This window comes from Zonotrichia leucophrys, chromosome 2 (assembly GCF_028769735.1).
Source record: "Zonotrichia leucophrys gambelii isolate GWCS_2022_RI chromosome 2, RI_Zleu_2.0, whole genome shotgun sequence".
Lineage (NCBI taxonomy): Eukaryota > Metazoa > Chordata > Aves > Passeriformes > Passerellidae > Zonotrichia > Zonotrichia leucophrys.
Window position 1 is genome coordinate 104,981,394 of NC_088171.1, and position 7,377 is coordinate 104,988,770.

Sequence of the window (7,377 nt, forward strand, 5' to 3'; positions counted from 1 at the left end):
AGAAGGCTGAACAAATGATTTATTAAGTTATATTACACTAATACTATACTAAATTATATACTAAAGAGATACTATACTGTAAAGAATACTAAAGAAAAAACACTGACTGTCTGAGACAGCCAGGACACAGCTTTGACCCAACTGGTCAATCAATCCAAACAACCCTCAGCAGAATCCAATTGATAAATCACTTTGGGTGAACAATCTCCATAACACATTCCACATGTGCAAAACAACAGGCGCAGCAAGTAGAGATAAGAATTGTTTTCTCTTCTTCTCTGAGCTTCTCCTGAAAAAATCCTGGGAGAGAAAATTATGCCTCTCTCTGTCTAGAGAATGTGAATGCCACAAGCCTGTTATGGATGCAGAGATTGGGTAACAGATTGGGACTGTCTGTATGATCAGACAGCAAACATGCTGACCCTCACCCCTCAGCCTCACCAGGACAGCCTGCATCCCTTTGTTCTGACTCAGGCACCTTTCCTTTGCTGCAGGAACCATCAACAAGGTTTGTTGGCAATCCCAAAAGTTTTGCTGCTTTGATGGATAGGGTACGTAGAGTTTTCTTCCAGGTTTCTTTCTCTTTGATTAATTTCAATGAGGGATATTTCTTCACAATTGACATTTCAGACCCTGTTTGACATATGATGGCAGTGGAGTTCTTAAAAATGCATTTAAATATATATGTGCAGATATGTACACACATGCATATTTATATGCAAGCATGCATCAAGAGACATTTTTTTCATTCATTCATTCGTTCATTCATTCATTCATTCATTTTCATATTATAAGAAAGGGATCTGTGATCTGTCAAATGGAAGTTTCCCAAACAACCTTCCAATATTGTAAAATTTGATACATATTTTCTCTGTTATTGTGACTGGATGGTAAAAAGAAAACTGGATGATCATGTTAATTTTAATGCTTTGTACTCTAATGTTGAGGTGTTTTTTTTTCAAACACCAGATCAAATTAATTACTGTTTATAATTTCTTGAATATTAAGCAATTTAAATCCCTAGATAAGCCAGCTGCCCATTAAAAAAAATATATTTGACATATGTTTGACTGAGTTCATAGAATCATAAAATGTCCTGAGTTGGGAGGAGTTCCCCAGGACCATCAAGTCCAATTCCTGGCCCAGCACAGGCCAGCCCCAACAATCACACCATATGCCTGAGAGCATTTTCCAAATGTTTCTTGAACTCTGGCAGGCTGGTGCTGTGACCACTTCCTTGGGGAGCCTGCTCCAGTTACTAAAATTAATGTGACTAAAACAACAATACAATTAAAGAAGAGGCAGTCTGTAGTTCACGTAAAAAGAATAAAAAGCTTAGATACCTTGAAAAAAGTTGTCACATGCTAGGGTTTTCATACTATACAAGTTAAGACATACTATGGTTTTCATGCTGTAAGTGCAAAAATATAAAACTGAATTTCATATTCAGAAGGAGACTGGGATGCTGAGAGACATTTCTCATGAGAGCAAGGTTTTGGATGCTGAGACGTTTCTCATGAGAGCAAGGTTTAGAAGCAAGTGACCACAGCCAGGTGCTCAGCCATAGCAATATCTCTCTTTACAAATGTCTCTCTCACCCTTCTTCAAGTGGGAGGAGAGCCATGATGGAGCCTGGGTTTCCTTTTCGCTGATGAAGTTAGCACAGAATCTGCAAAAGGACAAAGCTGAGATTTTGTCTAAGCATCTAACTGGGACATTGGTTTTGAGTCTGCCCATTTGGGACTGAAAACAGGAATTGAGCCAGAAATAACCAGAACTCTCAGTAGAGAATATTCATTAGTCATCGTCCCTAAAAGCAATTACAGACCATTTCCAGCCTAGACTACACAGATATTAGCCTTTTAATGAAATTTTGCTGTAAATTCTTCTTTCCAGGTACCCAAACTGTAAGTTCTTCTTTACACTTGCTGTTATTTTTGCAAGCATTTCTATTTCTGTTGGAAGGGATCAAGAGGGTGAAATATTCAAATTTTATTTTACTGCTATGGAGTCTTTAGAACGAAAAAAGAAAAGAGCAAACATGAAAACCCAAAAGCACTCAGAAACACCTAAATTTCTCTAATTCAAACTAAACCCCCCCAAAAAAAGTAACAAAACAACACCACAAAAGTCGACAAAACTAGTTTTTTCTTGATTTTCAGAAAAAGCTGTCTGAGATAAAAAGGTTTCATAGGGCTTACTTTATATTCTCTAATTTTTTTTGTTTTTACTATCACCTTTTTTTTACTCTCTCTGTCTGGTTACTGAGGTCAACTGACTTATTGTATGGCAAACATTAAGTGATGCCAAATGTAGAGCTCTGATTTGAAATACAGATATATCTGGTTCTGCCTGTCATCCTCTCCCGACTAACACATAAAGAAATCCTGTATACTTGGGAGAGCAAGTTAGTTATTGCCATAACTAAATACTTTAAATATTTTGCTGAAAAAAAAAAAAGTTGACATTCATTCAATTATTAAATCAGTCTGAATTAATAAATACTGCTAAAGGAATGACACAAATAATGAGAAAACATAATGGAGTTTGTTGACAGTAATTTTTATTCCATATTCCTGCCAGGTAGGGAATAAAAATCTTTTTTTCTATATTAATTGTTTCAGTTAGAATGATAGAGAATGGAAATGAAATACTTAAGATATCTGTTCTGATTAAGATCTTACAGAAAACTGTGGCAAAAACTTATGCAGTTCTGTAGCTGAAAAAAATATTAAATACTGGTTTTCTTATGTAAATTTAAACCAGATATAATTTCTAACTTGTTTAAAATTTTATTTATGGATGTTTCTAAATTTAAAAAATTCCAATATTTATTCTCTGTCAATACTTTTCAGAAAAAAAAAACCCAAACAATGAAAAACACTTTTTGTTATAACATTACTTTTGAAAAAATACTATTATAGAATTTTAATAATTTCACATTCTACATGCAAGTGCATTTTATCTCATTCTGGTGCACACTGATATGTTGGTTTAGTGTCTTCAGTGTGCTTTCATGGAAACAAATTATAAAGTTAAACAACTTCATTTGACTGAATGTCAAACACTGCCAGAAAGTTGGTTAATTTCAGCCAGAAGAAGGAACTAACTGAAAATTATGGGTTTAATTATAAGCAAGAAGACTGATCATCAAAGAAATAACAACCTACAAAAAACAGAGCTGGGAAGATCTATGAAATTCTGAAAATGTAAAAAGCCACGAAAGGTAATGAGGACTGTCCCCTGACACTGAGGTAAGTATAAAGAAGGGATAAAAACACGAAACAAAATTTCCCCAGAAGTGTCTCCTGGTCTTCTGTGGTTCTTGATTGAGCCATAGGGGATTATTTATGTAGGAGAAGCTCAAAGGGGTTTTTGTTAACAATAATTTCTCTGCTTCCTTTTATGTCAACCATATCATGCAGCACAGAGTCCCAAGCTTACCTGTGAGCTGTGCCACAGGCTGCACCCATCTGTTGGTTTGGAACACAACAACTGCTAATTATATGGGATTCTCTCTCTCATTTTCATGCAGAGAGGGCAGGAAACTGTTCTGCTCCTTGTCTCACCCTCTGTGATACAGGTTTGATAAATGTGCATTGCATTTCTTTTCCTCTTTTTTCTGATTGGCAAACTCCATTTTGGTTAACTCTTCATGAGTGCCATCCCATACCTCTATCCACCCTTGTCCCTCTTCTAAACATCTCCCAGGCCTACCATATATTTATTGAGGCGGGGGTGCAGGACTGTGTGCATCATTTCAGAAGCTGATGTGCTGTGGACCTAATTGATGGATTAACAATGCAACCATGTTTCTCCCTGCTCCTTTCTAGGTTCTTATGTTGGACTAATATGATGAAAGGATGGCACTACACAATAGGTGTCTCTTCCAGTTTAAATTCAATGAAAGGAGAGCAGCCACTTGGATATAAACCCTACCCATTGCATTTACAAAAATCATTGTGGCCAACACATTGCCCTATTTCCTTCTGATTCACAAACACTGGCTTCATTTCATCATTTTGGCCAACACATTGCCATGTTTCCTTCTGATTCACAAACACTGGCTTCATTTCATCATTTTGGGCACAGCTCCTGATTAGCTTAATTAATACTTCCCATAAAGCAAGTCAGCAGAAAGACCTGAGATGAGGACGGCTGACAGAGTCAACATAGCTATGACATAGTGCATTTTAACAGAAAAATACATTTGATTATTCTGAGTTTTATCCTCTGTGTTTAAAGGAGACCATATAGGAGGAGAAATATTGCAGTTACTCGGAAGTTTGCTTAAGGTATTTGTCTTCATATATCTACTGAAAGGAAAGAAAAAGGCTCATTTCCCACAAGCTTTACTTGTTTCTTTGATAGTGAATAATATATTCTTCTTACCAGAATAAGAGCCAAATTAATGCAGTCTATTTTTCTGTCCAGTCATTTTAAACAAAAGTTATCCTTGATTCTTTCTCCCCTGCATGTGCTGCAATCTGCCTTAGTGGTTCTGGAAATCACTGCTACTGCAGCTCTCCTCAAACACCTTGAAGTTCTGGACTTTTCTGAGCTCAGAGAATTTATATCTATGGACAATTTGAAGAAAAGCACAGAATCACAAGGAGATGAAAAGGATAAAGAAATTCTTAGAAATAAATAAATAAATAAATGCTGCTTTCTGATTTTTGGAGAATTTTGTTTCTCACATAAAAAAACCATCAAAGCTGTAGGCTACAGTTTTTAGAAATACAAGCAAATGTGGAAATGGAAATGTAGTTCCTAGAAATTAAAGTAAGTGTGGATCTAATGTTCCCTGTTCTAGAGAAAGTCCTATCAGTCTGTTCAGACTCTAACAATAACAAACTAAAGAAGCTGCATGAATATTAAACTCTTGAACAATTGCCCACAGGCGATATTTGCTGATGGTGAAATTGAGACATGAGGAGGTGGAAAAGGAGTAGGCGTAAAGGATTTAAGAGGAATAGAGAGAAGACAGAACAGCGGACACAGTGGAGGATGGAGAATTGACAGTAATATTCAGCGTCTAAATTCGCTATTAGCTTGCAAGGAAATGAAGTAATACCATTTAAATATAGCAAGGTGGGTTGCTGAGATACATGCAGAAAATAGAGACTTCAAGAATTTTCAAAGAAAACATAAATTATATTTTGATGATTGATCTGTCCCACAGTCTTCCCATTCTCTTAGTGCACAGAGCTGGCTGCATGAATGAAGAGCCAGAGATAAGTACACAGCTTCAAATTCAACTGCGTTTTCTTCTGAGTATAAAATCATAGTTTTACAAAAAAGCACAAGCTCTCATGACCTTGCTCAACTATTTTTGTGTTCTAATTCCAGCCAGGATCTAGATTCTGGTGTTTTTCTGAGTATTTTACAAACCTTCAAAAATGGTAGCCCACCCATTCATGTGCTATCTGAGCCTCAGGGAGCTGAAAAGAAAACTACAGTAGTGGATGGTTCTGAATTTGAATTATCATCTCTTAGGGCTTTGCTGTGATAACTTTTCATAGCCACAGAGATTCTGAAAGCAACTACATGTGCTTACACTAGCCACTAGCTCATGGAACAGACTTGATTTTTTTGCATTCTATTATCCTCTTTTGTGAGCCCTCCAGTTCTGTTTGTCAGAACTTTCTGAATCAGACTGAAAAGATAAGGAAATTTTCATAGACAATGAAAATGTGACATGGTAGAATGCAACAGCCTATGAAAAATTATGCAAAAATTACAGTAAACCACAAAGATGATGTATATAGCTTTTGACCTTTTTTGTTTATATTCAAAGAACAAGATGACAACAAAAGGTTCATTCTTTGAAAAGGGGAGGAAAATATTAGTACTTTAAAATTAATATTGTGACTTCCAAGAAAGTGTGATTCTCAGTAAATATAATGTAATCAACATATGCATTTTTAGATAGGCATTGACATTGTGAGTTGAGGCTGTGTGACCCAGGAATCAGTTGCTCAATGCACAGTCTTCCTTTTCCTGAGTGACCTTCAGGGCTAGAGAAATACAGATTTCTTTAAACTGATTTACCCAGTGCCCAAAATGTTGGTGATGATTCCTTGTGAAATTTTGCTGATGCTTTGACAGATACATAGGTGGATAAATTGGGCCATTTATGGTAATGTTTTGCTTTCCTGGGTTTTTTCCCCCAAGATTAAATGGCAGGTGGGAGCATATTCCGTGGAATAATGGCAGAGTTTATTTTCTTCAAGGGAATGTATTAGTTTTCCTCTTCCAAGTAACATGGTTATATGGAAAAGGAAGGAGGGTCCATTAGAGCAAACCTGAAGCTCCAACATTTAGTCATCAAGGAAATCTGAAAATGTAGCATAGTGGTAATTTTGTCCAATTGCTTCTGAAAAATGAAAAGCTATCAAAATACAGACAGGCATAAGCTGCCCAATATAAACTTGAGCAGCAAGGTTCTTTCAATCATTTGGAAGGAAGTCTGACATCCTTAAAATATATCTTTCCTTCTGCACATGCTTTGAAGAGAGTGGGATAGAATTATTCCTTCACTAAAAAAAAATTGCATGAGAGAATTCTTTTCAGGGTTTCAGAGTTTTCTGACTTCTGATTTAAAAAAAAAATACTTCACTCTCAGACACCAAAAGAAATGTGATTTTAAATGACAGGGGAATTTTTAATAGAATTTCGTATTTCATCAGCAGACATTTTATTTTGGAACTGGTGAAAAAATCTATTTCTGATGTTTAGCTATCCTGTTGAATGGAGCTAAGCTCTTATATAAAGTCTCAGTACATTATGGTCTACTCCTTAAATACAAGGCTCAAAAAGTGCAGCATCTGTCTAATTGAAATACTGTCAAATCCATCAGTAGCCATTTCTCAAATCCCACTGATAGAAATCATATGTATACAGGATCAGATAGTTATCTGCAGGAATTATCTATTGTTTGTCTAAAATCTGTAAAGAGACAGGAACTGATTAAAACTGTATGTATGAACATATATGCAAAATACATTTAAAACCAAGCAAATATTGAGGATATAAAATCTAACACCTGGAAAAAACACTGTGCCTAAAGAGCATTTCTAGTGGATCTGCAGAGAGGGTCCTAGTGTAATTTTGACTGCAGGAAATTTTATAGTGACAAATTTTCTTTAACTCCAAATGGAAATTAAAATAAAAAGAAAGATGGGAAACTTGATATGTTTAAAATCATGCCAGTTATCACGGCACAGAGAAACTTTGAGTGGAAGGTTTCCATTTCTCTCTTCTTCTAGTAATCTATGGAGGTGGTCGGCATCTCCACTTCATTGGTCCCAAGCATCCAGAAAGGAGGGTAAAAGTCCTGTGAAAAATGTGAGTTCATGGAGGAGGGCAGGAAAAAAA

At 36.0% G+C, this 7,377-nt stretch overlaps 1 long non-coding RNA gene across 2 annotated transcripts; it reads left to right on the forward strand.

The window, feature by feature from the left end:
• The first annotated feature begins 248 nt into the window (after positions 1-248).
• On the forward strand, positions 249-5,875 carry LOC135443273 (uncharacterized). Of its 2 annotated transcripts, none has more exons than XR_010438937.1 (4): positions 249-375; positions 495-551; positions 3,136-3,254; positions 4,901-5,875. It is a non-coding gene; the product is annotated as an uncharacterized LOC135443273 (long non-coding RNA). The 2 variants fall into 2 exon arrangements; XR_010438936.1 differs by lacking the exon at positions 4,901-5,875 and adding an exon at positions 3,834-4,695.
• Positions 5,876-7,377: the final 1,502 nt, after the last annotated feature.